The 24,859-nt window shown below is 38.9% G+C and overlaps 1 protein-coding gene across 7 annotated transcripts in view; it reads right to left on the minus strand.

Moving 5' to 3' along the window:
- MYO1D (myosin ID) overlaps positions 1-24,859 on the minus strand; it is a 382,230-nt gene that overhangs the window by 324,044 nt on the left and 33,327 nt on the right. The window contains exon 2 of one of the 7 annotated variants that reach the window (XM_017950499.3): positions 3,187-3,263. The exons of the other annotated variants lie outside the window; for them this stretch is intronic. The gene's annotated coding sequence lies outside the window, so the exon portion shown is untranslated. The remainder of the gene's footprint in view (positions 1-3,186; positions 3,264-24,859) is intronic. 7 annotated transcript variants of the gene reach the window in all.

Raw genomic sequence — 24,859 nt, forward strand, 5'->3', positions numbered from 1 at the left:
AGATATAGGGTCTTGATATGTTGCCCAAGTTGGTCTTGAACTCCTGGCGTCAAGTGATTCTCCCACCTTAGCCTCTCAAAGCGTTAGGATTACAGGCATGAGCCACCATGCCTGGCTAACAGTAATGTTACAAGAATACATTAGAAATCTACAAATTTTATGCATTTCTAAAAAGATATGAAGACTGAAGACTGAAGCTTCTTTATGCTGCTGAGAAACAGGAAAACAACAGCCAGATCATTTAATGGTTTAGCAACAAAAGAACTTGGAACAAGAACATATTTCTACCTCTCTTCATTACAGTAATAAAATGCATTTACATTCTATGCTTTTTGAAGTTAATATTTTACACTCATAAAATGACTGCAGTTTAAAAACTGGTTTTGAAAGCTAAACACAGGAGTTCCCATTTTCAAGGAAAGTAATCCTTCCCAGCTATAAAAGCCTATATGTTTATGAGTTGTTTTCAAAACTCAAAATTAACCAAAATAGGCGAGGCCCCAGCGGTGGCTCCGCCTGCTTGTCCCCTGCACTTTGGGAGGCGTGAGGCGGATCACTGAGGTCAGGAGGTCGAGACCATCCCACAGCTGCCAGGAGTGAAACCCGTCTCTACTAAAATACAAAAAATTAGCGAGGCGTGGCCCAGGCATGTAGTCCCAACTTTCGGGAGGCTGAGGCAGGAGAATGGCCTTGAACCGGAGGCGGAGCTACACAGTGAGCGAGGGCGTTCTCACACTGCACTCCAGCCTGGGGGACAGAGTGAAGACTCCGCCTCAAAAAAAAAAAAAACAAAATTAACCAAAATAAAAGGATCCAGTAGAGAGGTTGATGTTCCTCCTTCTTTGCTTTTTCTCTAAACTGTTTTCAAGTAGTATAGTAATAGCCAACACCTACTGAGCATTACCATGCCAGGCACTGAGCTAAGTGGTTTACATGCATTATCACATTTAATCTTCACAACAACCCTATATGTTACGCTCTTTTAAAGAAATACCTTACATTACAGATAAAGAAATGGAGACTTTAAGAGGTAGTAGGTTCTCTACCTACAAGTATTGAATGAAGAGTTGGGATTCACCTAAGTAGTCTACTTCTAGAGCCAGTGCTCTTAACCATGCCCCTATCCTGCAAATAGTCTGTAAACAAGTCTTAGTGATGCTTCTGTTCAAACTGTGGGTCACTGCTGCCCCTGCAGTCTCTGACCATCCTCCCCAGCACTGCTGAGCTATGGTCCCATGTGAAGGCCTCAGTATGGAAGGAGGGTTGGCTAAGTATCCAATAATAGCTCCAGCCCAGTGGGAAGGTACCACACCACTTGAGATGACACTGCAAAGGAGGCAGATGCTCGATGGACACGTTCAAGACCCATCCAGCTCAAGGATAAAAAAATGGGGCTTGCAAGTTTCCAGCCTTCTTTTCTAGAACAGCTGCTGGGAGAGAGACCAATGGGGAAACTAAAGTGAAAGTCTCATTCTTCTCTAGCCTAAGTTTTAGAGTCCAATGAAGCATTGCAGCATACACTTTGTAGTCAGAAAACCCTGAGTTCAAATCCTGGTTCTACCACTTGCTATAGTGAACTTGGGCAGATCTGATCCCTTGGTCAGATCTCTCTAAGCCTGTTTCCTCATCTGTAAGGAAGGGTATTATCCCACATAAGGTTATTGTGAGGACTAAATGAGACTAAGTATGCAATAGAATACCGGGGTCCAGTTTTCTTTGGATGTAATGGGCCTGGAAAAATCCTTAAAATACTTTTTACCTACAAAATCTTATGAAGTTCTGCCTCATTTTCAGCTTAAAAACTTTAAAAAATTCATCGAAATAAAAGAGAATTCTACTAGAGAGGTAGGTTGATGTTACCTCTTCCTTGCTTTTTCCTTAAAGTGGAATGTTAAACACTAGGATATGCCTGGAAAGTGTTCAACCTACAAAAAAGGAAGTTAGCAGCCGCTGAAAAGTAACTACAGCTGGTTATTCACTTTACTCTGAAAGCATTTGCTGTTGATATAATCACACCACAGGAAAACTTCATAATGTTGGCTGAAAGAAATCTGAAATGACACAGCAATAATGCTTCATCATGCAAAAGTTGGTTTCATCTTTTTTTTTTTTTTTTTTTTGGTTCAGCTAGTGTGATTGCAAGACAGGAGGCTATGTTAACTTGGTTATAAGCAGGGAAGTTGGCTGTGAGGAGATAAACAGAGATCTCACAGGAATTCTGGGGTAGAAATCACTGGACCGGAACTGAAGGGCTATCTCCCAGCTTCTGTTTCTGCCTTTTGATTCAGTCCATTCCCCTCCGTTTACTCAACAGTTCCTTCTGCTTTGGTGGCAGTTTCTGCTCCTTCTCACAGCTGACATGGCTTTGACTTGCTGTGGCCTCCCCCCATCATTCTCTGCATCAGGTGCTTTCAACCTTGATTTTATTGTTTATGTATACTTATGAACTTTTCTGAAGGGAATGTCCATACTTTCATCAGATGCTTCAGGAAGGCAATGACCCCAAAAAGGAATAAAAACCACTGTTTTATCTCATGACGCTCTACCTTTAGTTTCTCCTAGTAACTCTTTTACTTATTCAGTTTCTTAATTCCAAATTCCCAGCAGAATAATAATAATGGCTACCATTTATGAAGCTTTGAGTATGAGCCAGATACTGTTCTAAAGACTTAACTATTTTTAATTCTCAAAACTACATTATAAGGATCTAATATTTTATAGAGAAGGAAACGGAGGCATAGTGAACTTTGGGTAACTTGCTTAAGGTTACACAACTAGCAAGTGGCTAAGTCTGAATTTAAATCTAGACAACATGCTTAGTGCTTAAAACTGACTGAGTAAAACTTTGCAAATCAAGCCACAGGTTGCTGGTAAGCCCACAGGTTGGTCATCCTTGGATTACGTCCTATTCCAGATGTGGCAGGGGGAGAAAAGGGAGACAGGAATCAAGTGGTTCAAAACATGATCACTGTTCAGTAAGGCCATAGAAGGGTAGTTTCTCTTTAAAAAAGTGAGAACAAGGATGCACAGAAATGGGAACTCGTGCACACTGTTGGTAGGAATACAAACTGGTACAGCCATTATGGAAAACAGTATGTAGGTTCCTCAAAAAATTAAAAATAGAGCTACCATATGACCCAGCAATCCCACTTCTGGGTATATGTTCAAAGGAAAGAAAATCACTACCTTGAAGAGAGATCTTCACTCCCACGTTCACTGCAGCATATTCACATTAGTCTCAGATACAGAAAGAATCAAAGTGTCTGTTGATAAATGGATGGATAAAGAAAATGTGATATAAACACATACACATAAAATAGAATACTATTCAGTTTTAAAAAACAAATCCTGCCATTTGTGACACGAATGATGAATGAACCTGGAGGATATTATGCTAAGTGAAATAAGCCAGACACAGAAAGACAAATACCACATGATTTCACTTACAATATGGAATCTAAAAAGTTGAACTCATGGAAAAAGAAAGAATGGTTGTTATGAGGTGATAACCTCATACGATTATGATCGTATGAGGTCATATATGGTCAAGGGATGGGGGACATGGAGAGATACTGGTCAAAGGGTAGAAATTTTCAGTTATAGAAGAATATTCTCACCATATACACACAAAAGAGTAACTATATAAGGTGATGACTACATTAATTAGCTTGACTGTGGTAATAATTTCACAATGTATACATATATCAAAACATCATATTGTATACTTTAAGTATATGTATATTCTTTCTGTTCATTCTTCCTACTTTTTTTTTTTTAACTTTTATTTTAAGTTGAGGGGTACATGTGCAGGTTTGTTATACAGGTAAACTTGTGTGTTGGAGGTATGTTGTACAGATTACTTCATCACCCAGGTATTAAGCTTTGTACCCATTAGTTATTTTTCCTGATCCTCTCCCTCCTCTCATCTTCCACCCTCTGATAGGCCCCAGTGTCTAGCATTCCCCTCTATGTGTCCATGTGTTCTCATCATTTAGCTCCCACTTGTAAGTAAGAACATGTAGTATTTGGTTTTCTGTTCTTGTGTTAGTCTGCTATGGATAATGGCCTCCAGCTCCATCCATGTCCCTGCAAGGGACATGATCTCATTCTTTTTTATGACTGGCTGCAAGCATATATAATTTTTGTTTGTCAATAAAACCTCCAACAAGCTGGGGGGAAAATGATGTAGGTGGTGGGTAGGCAAAATTAGTCATTAATATGTCTAGTATAATCATCACTTTCATTGTTTAACTTGTGGGAATATTCTTATACCAACAAACTAAAATTAAAAAATGAATAAACACATATGTACATAAAATATAACTCACTTTTAGGAATTACAAATAGGGATGAAGTAATCCTTGTGGTAAAGAAATAAGAGATGGCCAAGTGCCCTACAACTGCCAACCTTTGTCAGCTGAAGATAACACACACACACACACACACACACACACCTTTGACTGGAGCTTCTCTATGGATCCAGGGAGATCTAATCCTGTATTTGAACCGAATTTCCAAGGACAGATCCAAATTCAAACTACCAAATTCAAACTACCAAATTCAAACTCGTCCATACTAGGGATTGGGGGGAAAAGTTTTCTCAGGGAAAAACTCCCTTTACTTATAAGTGTAGGATTTTTGTTCAAAAAGTGAAAGAAAGAGACAAAATATGAATGCAGGGATTAGGCTATGGACATCCTTTGAAAGCGGTGATGGTGAGGCATAATTCTGCCAACCACAGGCAGCATTTTAAAATTAGTGGTTTTAGCCATGACTTTTACTTGGTCTGGTAAAATTATCATGGTAAATATTCTTGTTTTATTTCCCACATTCAGGAAGGGGTGATCATGTGACTTAGTTCTGGTCAATGAGATGTAAGTTGAGGGTTTCTAGTAAAGTTTTGCTTCCTCAGTATAGGCACCCCTTTTCCTCCTGTTCCTTCTTCCTGTCTAGAATGCTGATGAGAGGTTGGAGGTGGAGTAACTATCATATGACCACAAGACAAGCATGAGCACAAAGTCATAAGCCAAGGACAGCTAAGTGAGTGGTCACCCAGGGTCAGGGCACCGATGACACTATGCAGCTAGAAGATCAGCCCAACTACTAACCTCTGCAGCATTCATTACATATACATAATATTTTACGAGAAGGAAACTGAGGTATAGTGAGCTTTGGGTAACTTGCTTAAGGTTACACAACTAGCAAGTGGCTAAGTCTGAATTTCAATCTAGACAACATGCATAGTGCTTAAAACTGAGTTAAACTTTGCAAATCAAGCCACAGGTGGTTGGAAAGCCCATAGGTTGGTCATATATATCCCCGATTTGGCGAAATATACCTAGGAAAACCAGTAATAGTAATATAAGTAATTAAAAATTGAGTGATCAAACGGAGAGAGGGAATGTAAAGTTATAGTTGTAAAAGTAACTACTAGGAAAAAAACCTAATGTTAGGTGTTCACATTATCAAAAGGAAAACACAAAGCAAGGCAACACAAACAGTGAACATCATGCAGAAACTATTTAAGAAGTACTAGGCCGGGAATGGTGGCTCATGCCTGTAATCCCAGCACTTTGGGAGGCTGAGGAGGGCGGATCACGAGGTCAGGGGATCGAGACCATCCTGGCTAACACAGTGTATTTTAGTCTCTACTAAAAATACAAAAAATTAGCCAGGCATGGTGGCAGGCACCTGTAGTCCCAGCTGCTTGGGAGGTGAGGCAGAAGAATGGCGTGAACCCGGGAGGTGGAGCGTGCAGTGAGCCGAGATCGGACCACTGCGTTCCAGCCTGGGAGACAGAGCAAGACTCTGTTTCAAAAATCTTAAAAAAAAGTACTAAAGGCAGAAAAATTACATAAAGACAGAACTGAGACCAAACATGTCTGTCATGTCAATAAATTGTCATATAAAACCATTAAAAGCAAGACTCTCAGAATGATCACAAAGTAGAATCAAATTATATGCTGAACACAGGAGATTCATTTGGAACAAAACAACCCTGAAAGTTGGTACTAATTCTCCCAAAATTGAACTTACAAATTCAAAGCAACTGCACTCAATAGACTAATAAACTTTCATTTTGGAACTTGAAAAGTTGGCTTTAAAGTTCAATTTTTGCAAAGTAAAGAACAATAAAGAGATATTTGTCCTTTCACACAGCAAAGCATAGCATAATGGGTCAGGTATCCTAGTTACAGTACCCGTAAAACTAACAGCTTACTGTTTGTCCAGAGCTTGGGGTTCTGTGCCAGCCACTTCCCCCAAGTACTTTACACATAGTATCTCATTTAATACTCACAACCTTGTTAAGGAGCAAATAATTACCCCTATTTGACAGATGACAAAATTAGGATTGAAGAAGACTGCATTACTGTCTGAGGTTCCCTGGCTGCTAAGTGATGGCTCAGAATTGACCCAGGACCTCTTTCTTTGGAGCTGGTACTCTGGTCTAACTTTCCATTTCTAGTAAATGGAAAACAAACCATATACAGAACATTATTATGGCATACTTTCTTTATTTTTTAATTTGGATGTATGTATGTGTATGCACAATTTCTCTCCCTTGCCTTCTCCTGCTCTTCCTTCCTCCCTCCTCTTATAGTAGTTAGTTGTCCAAATGCTTGCATGTTCTGGAAGGAGATACACTAAACTGCAGTGTTTACTTTTGTGGAATAGAATTGGTGGAGGAGAGGAAAGGGAGGAAATTTCATGTTTTACTTCATTTACTTCTGATTGTTTGACTGTTACTTGCATGTTTTTCTTTAGTAATTAAAAAATAAGGATAAAAAAGTAAGCCAAATTAAAAGTAATGAAAATATTAAAGAATAGCAGCATATTTTTGTTATCTCAGCTGTGGCCTTTTGAAAATGTGATATTAGAAATAGTCGTTGAGCTTGTTTGGGTGTAGAACATTTTCAAACTGAAATTACGTACTATCACAACAAAAGTTTCCATAATACATTACTTTATAAACACAGGGTATTTCTTATTTCAGGATGATTTTTCTTTTCTTTTCCTTTTATTTTATTTATTTATTTGACACAGTGTTTTGCTCCATTGTCTAGGCTGGAGTACAGGGGGCATGATGACAGCTCACTGCAGCCTTAACCTCTCAGGCTCAAGTGATTCTCCCACCTCAGCCTCCTGAATAGCTGGGACTACAGGCGTGTGCCACCACGCCTGGTTAATCTTTGTATTTTTTGTAAAGGCAGGGTTTCACCATGTTGCCCAGGCTGATCTCAAATTCTTGGGCTCAGGCGATCCATCCGCCTTGGCCTCCCAAACTGCTGGGATTACAGGTGTGTACCACTGCACCCGGCCCAATTTTTCTTTAAGCAAGGTCACATACTCATATGCATAGGGTTTTAAAACTACTGATAGTTTTAATTGCTGGGCATGACAGAAGTCGAATGCTGCTTCCTTAACAGTATACTCATTTCACAAGTGATATATGATATTAAAATGCTATAAAAATGTTTACCATAGCCAGGTGTGGTAGCTCATGCCTCTAATCCCAGCACTTTGGAAGACCCAGGCACGAAGACTGCTTGAGCCCAGGAGTTCAAGACCAGCCCAGGCAATATAGCAAGATCTCATCTCTACCAAAAATTAAAAAAATAAGATAAAAATTAGCCAGGTGCTGTGGCACACACTTATAGTCCCAGTTACTGGGAGGCTGAGGCAGGAGAATTGCCTCAGCCCAGGAGTTTGAGCTTGCAGTGAGCTATGACGTTGCCACTGCATTCCAGCCTGGGTGATAGAGTGAAACTATGTCTTAAAAAAAAAAAAAGTGTATTACTACTTTATTCTGGGGGTTAACTATTCTAGGGAGAATACATTTCCTGAAGAATTTTGAGGTATTTTAGAGATCTTGATGATACATTCTCCCTTCCTCTCCAACTATTGGTTAGCTTGCCCCATCCCATTTACTCTCAAAGCATTCTGTACTTCCACCTTCACATAACTTAACCATACAAGTCTAATAAAGACTTGCCTGTTCACCTATCTGCAATCAACATCTCCATTCCCACCCATTTGGTAGAGCCTGGCATACAGGACGTCAACAAAAGTTTGTTGATATGAATGAATGAATGAATGAATGCTTTTAAGGCCTATGTGGAAAAAATACATAGAGATGCTTTTCTTACAGTAGCCAGCTTACTACTTTAAAAAGAATAGGAGTTTAAATATTTAGTTGCAAATGAGTAAATCATGGCCTGAAAATTTATCTGCAGAAAACTGTGCATCCCTTCAGTAATTTCTATGTTACTAAAATCTGAAATCTAACAAAACTTGACATTTAATAAAACTGAACACAATGTAATTTATATAGGTGACACCACACAGCAAAAATCCTGCCCTGATATAGAAGACCGTGGACACTGGATCTTCCACACTCTTGTGATAGGAGAAAATTTCTATTTGAATAGAAGACAAGCTAGTACTAATAGTAAACTAATTTAATGGACATAAAAATATCTTGAGAAAATATTTAAGAAGTGCAACATTTGGTAATGCATTTATCATGCTGTTTCATAATTTCCAGCTAAATTCTGGTACAATGATAGTTGAAAACATATACTTTTTTTTTTAACTTTTTAAAAATGCTATATGAGCATATTAGGAAACATGGGAATGTAAAATGTAAAACATGGGAATGTATATTAGGAAAAATGCTGCCACCAAATGTGAAAGACAGTATGGTAGTTCCTCAAAATATTAAAAATAGATTTACCATATGATCTAGCATTCCATTCCTGGGTATGCACCCAAAAGAACTGAAAGCAGAGGCCTGAAATTTATTTGCACGCTAAAGTTCATGGCAGCATTATTTATAATAGCCAAAAAGTGGAAACACCCCAGATGTCCATCAATGGATGAACAGAGAAACAAAATGTGGTATGAACACACAATGGAATATTATTCAGGATAAACAAGGAAAGACATTCTGACACATGCTATAACATGGATAAACCTTGAGAACAGTGTAATAAGTGAACTAAGTCAGTCATAAAAGGACAAATATTGTATGATTCCATTTATATGAAGTACCTGGAATGAAAAAATTCATAGAGGCAGAAAGTATAATGTTGGTTACCAGTGTTGTGAAGAGGGAGGAATGGGGGTTATTGACCAATAGGTACAGAGTTTAAGTTTGAGATGATGACAAAGTTCTGGAAATGGGTAGTGGTAACAGCTGAACAACAATGTGAAAGTACTTAATGCTACAGAAATACTGAACTGTACACTTAAAAATGGCTAAAATGGTAAATTTTACGTTACATATATTTTACTACAATAAAAAATTAATAAACATTTTGTAAAAAACAAGTCTGTATTTATTTCTATATTTTTAAAACCTCCAATCTATTCAACTGACAAGAACACCCCCCAAAAAGGAAAGAGTAGAAAAAAAGACATCATTAAGTTTAAAGGCAAACTCTAGAATCTACAGCCCGCAAAACAGATGGTCAGTGACTATGTACACAAGGAATTGTCTTCTATGCCAAAGCAATGAGGAAAAAGCAATCTTGAAAAAAAATCCAGCTCTCACTGAAGCAGAAAAATATTTTCAGAAATCTGATTTACAAGTAAAATATGATGCTTATCATTACTTATAAACCAAGGTTTTCACTAAAGAAATAGGGATAACATTACAAAGCATTAAGAAATAACTCTTACCAAGTCAAAACCACACCAATGGCAAAAGCACATGATCACAAACCGCTAAATACTGGGCAAAGACCAAAACCTGAGCATGGGAGAGGCTGAAAGCACACTGAAAAACACTTCAAGTTAAGGATGAGTGAAAGAAACTGACGTGGAAGCCAGGGATACTAAAGGCGGGCGTTATTTTCCAGAAAGGTGCTGGGTAAGAGGTCATTGTTCTGTGTAAGTAAATTGGATTCTGTTTGTTTTCTCCCATGCTATCAGAAAGAAGACAGGAAACAGGTGTGTAAGTGAATGAGTCAAGCAGAGAATGAGCAGGCTCTGGGCAGGTATGCCAGGTTCTAAATGTTCTCTCTAAGCTACTACATGCAGAGGGAGGGAGGGAAAATGCTATGTAAGCCAGTGGGCAAAATCAATTATTTCATATTATTTAAAGAGCTAAAAGGGGTAGAAAAGCTAACCTATTTTGAATGCCTGCTTCATGCTAAGAGGCAAGGTGGTACTAGATGTGCATTTTTCTCATTTAAACTTCAGAGCCACTCTATGGTGTTGTATTCTGTTATATCAGTTCTGTTGGTGCCGGACTACTATATTCCTGCTATGGAAACTGAGGCACACACATACAAGTCGGGTAAACCTGCTTAAAGCCACACTATTAGTAAGCGACAGTCAGAAGGCAGACCTCGGGTCTGACTCCAATGCTGAGGACTTCATCACTGAGCTACACTGCCTCAATTCCACACAGACAGGAGAAAATAAGTTAGGAACAAAAATGGAAATGCTAGAAAGAAAATATGCTATGGTGTGTGCCAAAATAAACTACAAAACATTTGCTTTTAAGATGAAATCTTGAAATAGTAGCAAAAAAAGAGTCATCTAACAGGGAGGAGCTGAGAAAGTATTAGAATAGGGGAACTAGATACTTAGGTTAAGGGCATTTTTTAGTAAGGTCTTCTCAGGGTGCTTTCCTTAACTTCCCCACCTTTTGGGACAGATGTTTATCAGAACATCAGACACAGTCATTTTCAAGTGGATGGATAAAATCATGTGGCTAAAAGTTATTTTATGCACTTTGAATTTATACACATACCTCTGGCTTTGCAGCCAGACCTGAGGTTGTACCCCAGCTCAATTACTTTCTAGGGGTGGGAACTTGAGTCTCATGCTGTTCTCGTCTTTTCTGTTTTTGTTTTTGAAGACAGAGTCTTGCTCTGTCACCCAGGCTGGAGCGCAGTGGCGCAATCTCGGCTCACCGCAACCTCCACCTCCTGGGTTCAAGCAATTCTCATGCCTCAGCCTCCCAAGTAGCTGGGACTACAGAAGTGTGACATCAAGTGCAGCTAATTTTTCTGTATTTTAGTAGAGACGGGGTTTCGCCATGTTGGCCAGGCTCGAACTCCTGGCCTCAAGTATCTGCCCACCTCGGCCTCCCACAGTGCTGGGATTACAGGTGTGAGCCACCAAGCCCGGCTTCATGTTTTTTAAACTAATAAGGAAACGAGAGACATACTACAGAGACTAGACCACAGGCCTTTTGGGATTTTTGTGAAGCAGCAATGAGAAGTGCCTAGCATGAGACCTATCATAAAACGGTCTCTCCAACCCACTCACGGCTAATCAAATAAATAGACATCTCTTCTAAGAATAATTTATTTTAATTCACATCAAATTTTCCAGGTAACTGAAGCTTAGCCCTAGAGTACTGCCTAAAGCTAGGGGAAAAAAGAGCTCCCAGAAAAGGTATGAGACAGTCTTCCTTTTTTTTTTTTTTTGAGACGGAGTCTCGCTCTGTCGCCTGGGCTGGCGTGCAGTGGCCAGATCTCAGCTCACTGCAAGCTCCGCCTCCTGGGTTTACGCCATTCTCCTGCCTCAGCCCCCCGAGTAGCTGGGACTACAGGTGCCCACCACCTCGCCCAGCTAGTTTTTTGTATTTTTCAGTAGAGACGGGGTTTCACCGTGTTAGCCAGGATGGTCTTGATCTCCTGACCTCGTGATCCGCCCGTCTCAGCCTCCCAAAGTGCTGGAATTACAGGCTTGAGCCACCGCGCCCGGCCTAGTACGGCCAACAGTCTTCTTATGAATAAAGTTAATTTATTACAATATATATTTTAGTTCCATTAAATAAATTTTACTTTATTCTCTTTGTGCTCTGGATAACTGAGGTAAACAGAGAAAGTGATAACATTTAAATCAAGATATTCAGCATTAGAGCAAAATTCTCCATCTGATGAAAATATGTGGGATGCTCCTTTTCGAATAGTCAAGTGCAGCAGTGAGAAGGGGGTAAAGAGTAGAACAAGGAATTTGATCTGCAAGTGACTGAACAATCAACTCAGATAACTCACTACCTTCAGAGCAGCCAGGATGCTTTAAATAGCATTTATCACACAATTATCATTGGATATAAGAAAATACTAAAAATGTGTAACAGCATAGTACCCCCAGGAGCTACTGTCCCTAGATTAAAGTGGGATGACTGCAAGCAGGGTAGACAGAAGGCTCTGAAATACAGCAGAACATGAAGCTGACAAAAATGAATGCAGCAGAGACATTATCTATTGACATAAGATGTTAAAAACGCAGTAGTAAATGAAGGATACAGTGTTTTACTGCTTTGTGGTATGAACCCATTTTTATTTTTTAAAATCATATAGGCATTTATCTAACCTATATAAATAGAAAAATATCTGGGCACATAAACACACAATATTAAGAATGGTTATCACTAAATGGAAAAATTGGGTTTTTAACTTTTTCCTAATACTCATTTTCTGATTTTTCTATACAAAAAGGGTTTTTTAAAAATACTGACATGTGCAGTGGCTCATGCCTGTAATCCTAGCACTTTGGGAGATCGAGGCGGGCAGACCACAAGGTCAGGAGATGGAGACCATCCTGTGTTACAGTGAAACCCCGTCTCTACTTAAAATAGCCGAGTGTGGTGGCATGCACCTGTAGTCCCAGCTACTCGGGAGGCTGAGGCAGGAGAATCGCTTGAACCCAGAAGGCAGAGGTTGCAGTGAGCTGAGACTGCGACACTGCACTCCAGCCTGGGTGACAGTGCAAGACTCTGTCTCAAAAAAAAAAAAAAAAAAAAAATACTGACATGAGTGCAAAAAGCAGGGATAGATTAAGTTTTCATAAACACATTACTGACTTGTGATCAACAGAATATTGTCAAACTTAAGAAAGTAGAAGCCAACACAATACTAAGCAGCAATTTAATAGAGTGCTAATCTAATCAGAAAAGGCTTTCAAAATTCTGCTGAGAAAGAGAATAACATTTTTTGAAGCACATGATATTCACTTGGAGAAGAAATAAATAGCTTTTTGTTATTTTTTGCTGTGTTAGATCACGCTGAGTTTTTATTGCAAGAAACGTATGAAAAGTACCCATCACTAATAGCACACAGGTAAGTCCTCACAGATGGAATTTATTTCACTTTTGTTCTCACTAATTTGTGAACATTGCTTAGGAAACCCCAAGCTGATGGAGCATTAAGTGCTTTCAGATAATGAGATACTTAGTAATCCAATTAAAATATCTGTTTAAAGAGGAATGTGAACACAGGGCTTCTACTAATTTGTTTTTAGAATGATGGCTTAGGATCACTTACAAAGTAACATATGCTCAAATCTAAATAAATAAGGTAAACAACAATGTAATTAATCATTGATGCAATACAAATAACTAGAATTGTGTGCTGTAAAACCACTGTACTGCATTTAATAACTCAATTTGTGCCCCAGAGAATTAGATTACTTTTCTACATACTTAAAATACTGGGGTGTTTGTACTTAGGTTTACATATAATTCTTAAATATTTAGGTAAGTTCTCAGTGATCTGCTGCTTTCAGTTCCTGGGATTTGAATGGCCTGATCAGGTAACCAGGGATGCTGTTGTCATTACACATAAGAGCAAGGCATCTTTTACCATCTCCTAACTTTTCTAGGTGAGGCAATGCAGGGGAAACCAACCTTGGAGTCCAACACACCTGGGTCCTCAGCTCAGCTCAGCTCTGTAATTCTCGGTAATCATCTCACTGGGATTCTGCAGTGTCATGTATACACTAGGTCTCTGCCGAAAGGCCAAGAAGTGATACATTTTCTTTTTTCCTCTTCTTTTTCTTTTCTTTCTTTGAGACAGGGTCTTGCTCTGCTGCCCAGACTGGAGTGCAGTGGCACAATCATGGCTCACTGCAGCCTCAACCTCCCTGGGCTCAGGTAACTCTCGCACCTCAGCTCCCTTGACTCCACTGCTGGAACTACAGGCATGCACCACCACACCCGGCTAAGTTTTTCCTTTTTTCTTTTGTATTTTTTGTAGAAACAGGATTTCACCATGTTGCCCAGGCTGAAATGGGGGATTTCGTGTGGAGTTACAAGGATTCATTAAATGAATGTACATACGCCATTCAGCACACTGCCTGAGGGCAATGCTTGAAAAATGTAAAACCTACTTGGGTTCAGATTCTGGCCCTACTTACCACTTAATAGCTATGTGAACTTGAATAAGTTAAACTTCTCTCTCAATTTCCCCAAGAGAAAAATAGAGAAAATTAGGGTACCCACCTCAGTAGGATTGTTGCTCAGTGCCTAAACTGTGCTTGACACAGTGTCACGTAAGTATTAGCTTCAACCATCCAGTCAGTGACGTGGAGCTGAGCAGGATCTACTGATGCTGCCTGCTAATGAGTCTTGATCCTATTTTCCTCCATCACAGCACTGTCTTCTGGACTATCTTCTGTTGCTCTACACATAACTCTGAATCTAACATCTATAAGATCAAACGAAATGCCTGAAACACAGTAGCCTTTCCATAAACGTTTCTTAGAAGAAATAATGAACAAAGTACTACTCTTCCATCAACTCAATCTCTATATTTATCTCTTTCAGATGGTGTCTGGGGCAACTGCTCCAACCTGCTAGCCGTGGTCAAATGCTCTCCACAATATACACTTAATAGATGGTAATCAATCATGTATGTAAGACTAAATATTAAAAGAAGAAGAATAAATTTCAGTAACTAAAAACTAAAAACAAATCCTCATTTCAAACCCTGCATCAAGATGGCTATTTTCCGCCAGGCGTGGAGGCTCATGCCTATGATTCCAGCACTTTGGGAGGCCAATGCAGGCAGATCACTTGAGGTGAGGAGTTTGAGACCAGCCTGGCCAACATGGTGAAACCCTGTCTATACCAAAAATACAAAAATTAGCCAGGCATGGTGGCGGGCACCTGTAGTCCCAGCTGCTCGGAAGGCTGAGGCAAGAGAATCACTTGAACCTGGGAGGTGGAGCTTGCAGTGACCTGAGATTGGGCCACTGCATTCGAGCCTGGGCGACAGAGCAAGACTCTATCTCAAAAAAGAGCGGCGGGGGGCGGGGTGGGGAGAGCGGCGCTTTCCATAATTTCTTACCAAAGTAAGTAGTATTCAGGGTTTTCAAAGTAATGGTATATAATAGAATATCATTAGTTATATATTACTAAGTATTTATTTAAAAAGCTTTAATATGATTATAGCTCCCAATCTTCTTATAGTTATTATTCCACAAGTCAGAGATTAAGTCTGGTGTAGTCCGCATTATTTCCTAATTATCTATTTGCTTTTGTTAAAATTAACTTGCCATCTGTGAACACACATAAATGAGAAGACAAAGCTAAGAAAAAATTAGGTGTTATGAGTAAAAGCAGCTGCATTAAAACGGTGAATTTCACCAATTTTATTGACGTGAGAAAAAGGCATGCTTTATTTTTAAAGGAAAAGTAAATGTAAAGAATAGAAGTTATATATGATTTAAGAATCTACTGTTCTTTAACATACAAAGAACTAAGAACTTTTAACTTTGATACAAGTTGACAGCTTAATTTATCTGATCTATAAAATGTTTTTATGCCTACAAAACAATCAGAAATTTCTCCCAAGGGACTTTTAGATTATTTTAAAGTGGTGTTGTATATGGTATTCCCCTGAGTCTCGGGTGCTCAAATCATAAACTATGCTCACAGTAACAAGCTCCCTAAGAATTAATTTATATTTCCAGCTTGAACTTCTATCCCAAATCTCAGAACTGTACATCCACTTGCCTGCTTAGCATTTCTACTTGGATGTCTAGTGGCCACTTTCAACGCAGCATGTTAACACTGAGCCCCTGATAGTGTCCTCCACCTGCTCTTCCTGCTCGCTATACCCCATGTCTCATCTGTCAGTAAAGTATGTCCAGAATCTATCTATCTTCAAAGCATATCTAGAACCTGTTTATCTCCAAAGTACATACAGAAGCCACCCATCTTCAAAGTATATCGAGAATCCATCTATCTTCAAAGTATAACCAGAATCCATCTATCTTCAAAGCATATCTTTTTGAGTCTGACTACTTCTCACCACCTCTGCTGCGATCATCCAGGTCCAAGTCACCATCACCTCTCCCACCTGCATTACTGTATAGCTTCTTAGCCAAATGGTTTCCCTTCCTCTGCCCCTACATTTCCCTTCAATTTATTCTTAAAACAGCAGCCAGAGTAATTCTGTTAACATGTAAGTCACATCATGCCATTCCTCTGCTCAAACTCTCCAATGGCATCCAGCTTGGAAAAATGTCAAGTCTTTCTATCAGCCTTTCTGGCCTTCCTGGCCTTCCTAACCCTGATCCGCCCACAGCTCTGACAGGAGGTCCTTCTGCTCTCCTCTTCACACACACTTCACTCCAGCCTTACTGGCTACCTCCTTGCTCCTCTGAACACACCACACAAGTTCCCATCAACAGGTCTCTGCATCTGCTGTTCCCTCTTCCTGGAAGTCTCTCCTCCTAGCTGTCTGCATGGCTCACTTCCTTCAAGTCTTTCTTCAAATGCCACCTTCTCAGTGAGGCCTTCCCGGGCCGTTCTATGTAAGACCCCCAACTACACCTCCCAACACTCCCTCTCTCCACATTGTGCTTTTTCTCCACAGCATTTATCACCATCTAATGCACTATATACTTTGCTTCTTTATTATTATTTTCAGTCTGTCTCCTCCTACTAGAATTAAAACTCCATGAAGGCATGCATTTTTGTCTGTTTTGCTTACTATTTTACCTGTCAAGACAAGGATGGTGCTCAGCATATTGTAGGCGCCCAACAGATGTTTGCCGAATAAATGAATTTCTCCAAAATTTAATAACACCTGATATTATGTTTAGCCTGATCAATATTAATTAAGTACAACAGACAGAAGTCCCAGAATTGTCATAAAATTAGTAGAATACTTTGGGAGGGATAACAAATTGCTCATTCATTCATTATTCCAGTCACTGGAAAACCAGAAAAGAACAAGTAGATATGATACCTGTCCTCGTGGAGCTTGCAATCAAAGTGAAGGTGTCTACTCCCCTGCTCCATAACCATAACCAAAAGGTGCCTGTGGGTAAGGCCAAGTCACCTGGCCCCCAGTTCTCCGAGCTAACAACATGTGAATTATCTTCAATTCTTTCTTCTCCCTCACCTTCCAAAACAATTACCCAATTTGTCATCAAGACCTCTTAAGTCTATCTGAGGAATGTTCCAAATGCAGTCCAACTTTCCAATTCCACTATCATCCAGTTCCTCATCCTACATTATCTGCCACCTGAGAACTGCAGCATTCTCCAAACTAGGATCTCACCACAGGCTCTCCTGCTCCAATCTATCTTTACACCTTAGCTGGAGTTACCTGTCCCAAAACAAACAGTATTACCTTTCTTAAACATTTTTTGACTGGTCACGGTGGCTCACACCTTTAATCCCAGCACTTTGGAAGGCCAAGCCGGGCAGATCACAAGGGCAAAAGATCAAGACCATCCCAGCCAACATGGTGAAACTCTGTCTTTACTAAAAACACAAAAATTAGCCAGGCATGGTGGCATACCCCTGTAGTCCCAGCTACTTGGGAGACTGGGGCAGGAGAATCACTTGAACCTGGGAGGCAGAGGTTGCGGTGAGCTGAGATCGCGCCACTGCATTCCAGCCTGGCGACAGAGCGAGAAAACAAAAACAAACAAGCAAAAAAACCACTTTTCTTCAACAGTTTCCCATTGCCTACAAAAGGACATTCAAGGTCCTGTACAGTCTGGTCCCCAACATGCCTTGACAGGTAGAAACACAGCTCTGGTTTTCGGTTTTGCTTTCTTTTGGGGTTTTTCTTTTTGGTTTTGTGTTTATTTGTTTGTTTTGCCAGATACCATACCCTGCCTGGCTGCTTGGCAAATACCCATTAATCCATTACTCAATACTCAACTAAAATGTTACCTCTTTTGTGAAGTTCTCTCCTATTCCCTACACAAGAGCACATTTCCCTCCTCTAAGCTCCCATAACATTTGTTATACTTCTGTCACAGCACTGAAAAACATGATCTGTTATCATTTGCTTAGCTTCCTTGGTCACTACTGAAAGGATCATGACTTAGTTATTTTTGGATACTCTACGCTTAGTAGAGGGCCTGCAACAGAAAAGCATTCCATAAACAACTTGAATAAATGCATTGTCACAACGAGCTTTCTTAAACGGCCCTGAAATGGGTTCCCTGGCATAACCTCTACCTACTGTTACTGGTTCTGCTTGAGATCACAGAGAACATAACCTACTCTTGTTCACATGGATGCCTTCTAATTTGAAAGTAGACATCAAGTCCTTCGGGGTCTTTCTTCTCCCAGACAAGCATAAGTAGGTCTTTCAGCTTTTTTCACATATCATAACCTCACATCTCTTTACCACCTGGTCATGCTTCTTCTGAACTCATCCTAGATTATTTATATCCCTTTAGAACAGTGGCATCTAAAACCAAGTGAATATTATTTCCTTTGTTGTAGTCACAACTCTTCAATAAATCTAACCTAAAAGAGAATTAAGATTTGGGGGTTTACACTAACTGTTGGTTCACACTGCACTCACTATGGACTGAAAATGACTTTTAAATGTTTAAAATAAGATTTATTTGCTTTCATTATGAGTATAATGCTCATTCATATTTTTGTAAGCTAAAAATAGGAAGAAAAACCTCATTAACCAAAGACATCTAAACCACCGCATATAGTTTGGTAAATTAATATTTTAATGCAAAGGGAGTTTGGTTTTACATTCCTCCAACCATATGATATATTCACAATTTATACATATTGCACATATAATATTTTTAAGTATTTCTAGTTGACAGTAACTGCCATTTTTATCCATTAACCATATGCTATTCTAACAATCCTGCAAGTGTATTTGTGATTTAGAGAAGAGCATACGGGAGCTTAGGAAAATTAAGTGACTTGCTCAAGGCCATGTGTTATTTTTCCCTCAGTTTATCAGTAAGGAATGTAAAAGAGCACATAAAGGGCACAGTTTGCTCAATTTGGACACATGGATAGAACTATGTAACCCCCTTAGAGATCAATATATAGAATATTTCGATCACACCAGAGGGTTCTCTTCTGCTCCATTCCCAGTTAATTCTCCCACCCAGGGGTAACCACTATTCTGCCTTCTATGATGATCAATCACCAGTCAATTTGCCTGCTCTTCCATCAAATCAGTGGAATCATTTAGTATGTACTCTTTTGGTCTATCTTCCTTTGTTCAACATAGTGTTTGTGAGAATCATTCATGTTTTTGTGTGTGTCACTAATTTGTTATTTCATTATTACTATACAGTATTCTATAGAGGAATATACCACAATTTAATTATATTAACTATTATAGTTACATAATGACATCATACAATTACACTAATTATTACATTAGATTATACCACAGTTAAGCCATTCTCCTGTTTATGAACATTTGGATTATTTTCAGTTTTGGTTTAGTTTGACTGAAGCTACTCTTTTTACACTTTTTAAAGTCTCTTGGTAGACAAGAACTCTTCTCCTGAGTATATACCTAGGAGTTAAATCGCTAGGTCAAAGGATAGGTATAGAGTTAGCCTGAGGAGATACTGCCAGTTTTCCAAATTGGCTGAAGTAATTTACATGTTTCCCAGCAATGTATACGAGTTCCAGTTGCTTCATATCCTCATCAGTATGTTTTCCTTTTTTTTAAATGGTTCATTCTGAATCCTCACCAATATTTGATTTTTGTCAGTTTTTAAAATTTTAGCCATTCTGATAAGTGTGTGGTATTATCTCATTGTAGTTTCAGCTCCCATTTTCTTGATGTGCAATGATGTTGTGGACTTTTTAAAATGTTTATTGGTCATTTGGTTATCTTCTTTTCAAAGTGCCTGCCTTTTTTTTTTCTTTCTTTTAGTAGTTCTTTAAATGTTCTAGCTATGAGTACTTTGTCAAATCTTATATTATATAGGACTCATGATAATATACAACAAAAATCTTTTCCCAGACTGTGGCTCATGTTCATTGTTAGTGGCTATGTATTATTCAATTAGATCTAACCACCCTTTAATGATTCTCCTACTGTTGGACATTTAGAGTATTTTTTTTTCTTTCTTTTTGCATCCATAGGTGGGCACAAATAGACTATTTCTAATTTTTGCTTTAATTAAACACTGATAACCAATTTTTAAAGCTTTATTTGTATCTAAAATGTTTCCTTCATCTATACTCACAGAAGTCGAATTACTCAATTAATGTATATGACCATTTGGTATTGATGCAGACAAAGCCAAACTGGTTCAGAAAAATTCTATCAGTTGATACTGGTGCCCAATAATGCATCATAATACCAGTTCACCATGTCCTCACCAACTCTGGCTTTTCCCCCTCTTCTTTATCAGTCTGATAGGACAAAACATTTGTATTTCATTGTTTTAATGTTTAGCTCAGTGATTACTAGTAATATTGAAATTATTTTTGTTTAGTCATTTATATTCTCATTTTCATAAATGGTCTTCATTTTGTGTATGTATTTATCGGGGCTTTTTGGAGTTTTTCTTGTTCACTACGGTATTGTGCTTTTCTTTTCATATAATACTTTATTACATTTTTATTTTTATATTTACTGCAATCATTTCCCAAGATGTAGTATTCTTTGTACTTTTCAAATTTTTATGTAGTTGAATCTGTGATCACACCCAAGCTTAGAAATATCTTTTCCCTACAATATTACCTATAAATATAAGTATTTCCCTATAAATATTCACATCAAACTATATTCTTAAAATTAAAAAAATCAACTCTTTAATGCCTTAGCAACTCTTTGGGGGGTACTATTAATATACTGGTCTCATCTCCAACTCTTATCTTTTTCCAAATTAATAACCAGTTCTGGCAATACCGTTTATCAAATAAATATTCTTTTCCTCTTTGGATTTATGATGTATACTTTATCATTTATTAAATTTTTAGACACGAGATAGTCTGCTTCTGGACTGTCTTTTCAGTTCCATCGATTTGGGTTGTCTATTCCTACAACATTATCATATTGTTCCATTCTTGTAGCCTTATAATTATTTCGTTTGACCAATATTTACGAAGCACCTGTATCACATCAGATTGTAGGGATAAAATAGGGAATAAGACATATCTAGTCACTATTTTTACGGTGCTTGCAGACTAGTGAGAAGATGGAGACAAGTAAACAGACAGATGGGAAAAGTATAGGCAAGAGTTCAGGCTGGAGAAGTATTAAGGGCGAGATCACACAGGATATTAAAGACCTTAAAAATGAGTTTGTGCTTTATCTTGACAGCAAGGTAAGCCACTGAAGGGCTTCATCAGGGGGCAAAGTGTTCAGACAGGCATTTTAGAAAGATCACTTTATCTATAAGAAAATAAAAATAATTTACAAGAGGAAGTCAGGAGTTCAGTCAAGGAGCCCACTTAGGGGACTATGAGGAATATTAAGAACTGACTCAATACTCTTCTTCTTCTTCTTCCAACTTTTCAACGCTACTTTCACATATTTAGTTTCCACATAAACTTTGAAATTGTTTAGTCAACTTCCCTCCTATACACCAAACTCTAATCCAATTGTGATTTTATTTGGAAGTACACTAAATGCTTAATATATGAAGAATTACAACTTGATTACATATAATTTTCCCTAAGGCTTTTAAACAATTGCTGTTCAGCCATGTCTCCTTCCATCATGTATTTTTGCAAGAATAATGTAAGTTGTTAGCAAAACAAAAACCAAGAAAAACAGGCAGATTAGGAACACCTTAATAGTTTATCTCAAAGTATAGGAAATGTCAAAAACTAAAGGAAAGTGAAAGCAAAAAGGACTAAGTCTGAGCCAAGAAGGTAGGCTAAGCTGTTGGAGAGAACGATATGGACAATTTGTTAATTCAGTGTTAAACAGAGGTATACTTTGGTCCCAAGGAAGAAAGAACCTTATTTTTCCAAGAGCCAAGACGTGAATAAAGAAAAAACTTCAACCTGAATTCAAAACGAGCTGGAGGCTTATCAAAATAATTATAAACTATAGTGGCAGGGCCTAAGAACCAAAGGTGTGGAAAAGACCCTGGCAGAGAATTTAAGTGCTTTTAAATTGGGCCAGACTAAGTGAGGAGTACTTGCGTGTGGCTTTACTGAATCAGTTTGAGTTTGGATTCTCTCACACCATAGTGAAGTGAGGCTGTGAACCTGGAAACACTGTGAGCTGGAATATGGACAGCAAGTTGAAGGTAAGGGGCAATTCCAGAGAAAGGCAGAGGATGAAGGAAAGTATGGGGAAGGAAGCTCACCCTATAGGAAGAGATTAATCCTCCTCAACCCCTTCAGTACAAACAAGACAGGACACATAATTCTGTGAGTCGACAAAACAGAGATACTGCTCATATTTTTAGGCCTGTATTTACTCTCAGGATTTTTAATGCATTTTTTCCACAGGGGATTTGTTATTCCGAAAATGGATTGAGTCTTATTTTATAACATGAATAGTGAGATATTTAATTCAAGGCAAAATTTGAGAAACTGAAGATTTGATGGTCTGACAAAACTACTAGATAGATAATGCCAAAAAGACATAGTTCTCACGCACTTTCCTTTCCAGGGCTGCCATTCAAAGCTGTCTCCTTTCAGAAAGAAAGAATATTTACACAAAAGATCTTGTTTCAATTACAATTTTCTTGTTCATCTTTTTATGTGGGCAGAGCATAATTCCTTCATTCAGGAGATGTTTACCCTACTGGAGGCACTAGGGCTATAAAGATGAAAAGACAGATGAAAAGATGAAAAAAACTACTTCTTATCTTCCTGGGGTTCATGTACAACAGATTATACAGATAAATAATTAGATAATTACAGCAAAAGGCCCAGGGTGTTACTGGAGCACACAGGAGAGGCATCTGAGGAGTTCAGGAAGCAGCCTGGAGGAAGTGGCATCTAAAGGAAGGTTGCATGGGTATCTCATAGGACCCGGTGGTTAGGACCAAGATAACTAGAATCAGATTCTGGAAGAGAGCATTTCCCAACATGGGAATGATTTACAAGTATGACCTCTCAGAACACTGCAGAGTACAGCTTTTTAACCTGTGTTCAGATTACAGGTGTGTCCGCCAGCCATAATCACAGCCTTGTCCATCTCCTTCAATGGGCAGTATTGATATTACCATTTGCTATGTGTGTCATGACATAAAAAAGGTTAGGAATCACTGCTTGTAAAGAACTAAGGAAATGTTTTTGCCTCTTGGCTATAATTCACTCTTATTCTCTCCCTCTCTTACTCTCCCATCTTTCTTTCCCCTCATTCTTCTCTACTTTTTTCTACTCTTCAATCCTCAGAACTTGACTCCCAACAATTCCAAAACATACACATTCTGAATTTCAGCCACCAAAAGAGAAAGATGACTTCATTTCAAACATAAAGTCCTGGGGAAGAACTGTGATTGATCCAGCTTGAGTCAGTGCCCATCCTTAGACAAATCAACAGTGACCAAAAGGTAGGAATATCTTGTGCAGATGGTCCCCAACTTATGATGGTTTGATTTTTTTAACTTCACAATGGTGCAAATGTGATACACATTCAGTAACGACCATACTTCAAGTACCCATAAAACCATTCTGTTTTTCATTTTCAGTACGGTATTTGATAAATTACAGGAGATATTTAACACTTTAGTATAAAATAGGCTTTGTGTAAGATGATTCTGACCAACTGTAGGCTAATGCAAATGTTCTAAACATGTTCAAGGTAGGCTAGGCTGAGCTATGATGTTTGGTAGGTTAGGTGTATTAAATGCATTTTTGACTTACAATAGTTTCAACTTACGATGGGTTTATCAGGCTGTAACCCCATTGTAGGCCAGGCGCAGTGGTTCACGCCTATAATCCCAGAGCTTTGGGAGACCTAGGCAGACAGATGGCTTGAGCCCAGGAGTTCAAGACCAGCCTGGGCAACATGGCAAAAATCCCACCTCTACAAAAAATAGAAAAAATAAGCCAGGCACGGTTGCATGCTGTAGTCTCAGCTACTCAGGAAGCTGAGATCAGAGAATCACCTGAGCCTGGGGAGGTCAAGACTACAGTGAGCTATGGTTGTGCCACTGCACTCCAGTTTGGGTGACAGAGTGAGACCCTGTCTCAAAAAAAAAAAAAAAAAAAAAGACACAACCCCTTTGTAAGTCAAGAAGCATCTGCATTTAAATTGTAGCTCCCAGAGTTACCATTTGGCTAGATTGGAGAAAGGGGCACTAGTCAGACAAAGTAACAGGTGTCTACTACAAAGTTTGGATGCTGAAGGGAAGCATCTGGGAGACAGGACAAGGATGAAGATTCAAAAGAGTAAAAAGATAATTTGAGAGATCAATGTCCCTGTGAGGGCGAAAAAAGACAGGACCCATGATACGGTAGGCAGGATTAGCCTAATAGAGGATAAGCCCCCATCTCCTATTGCAACAGGAAGGAAGGAAGAAAGAACGGATAAAGATGCGGTCTTCACATGTGCCAGAGGAAGTGGGAGTTCAGGTCTGCAGGGTATTTCTCTGGGAGGCAGGAAGGTGATGCAGGAGACAGGGAGTAGGCTAGTAACAGAAGATTAGTGAAAAGGATAAGAAAGAGACATTACACAAAATAAGAGAGAGAGAGAGAGTGAGTCTAGGGAAGCATAGAACGAATGTCCGTAAATTTGAAGATCTGAGTGAGGTCAGCAACTATACATTTATTTATACCCATCTGTGCAGTAGTATCATTTTTTCCAGCAAGTCTCGGCAGCCCCAATATTGGATCTGTAGGGACAAATTAAGATGAGCCATTTGATAGTTCCAGGATTTTGCCAGGTGAGGGTCCTTG

The sequence above is a fragment of the Papio anubis genome, chromosome 17 (genome assembly GCF_008728515.1).
Source record: "Papio anubis isolate 15944 chromosome 17, Panubis1.0, whole genome shotgun sequence".
Taxonomy (NCBI): Eukaryota; Metazoa; Chordata; class Mammalia; order Primates; family Cercopithecidae; genus Papio; species Papio anubis.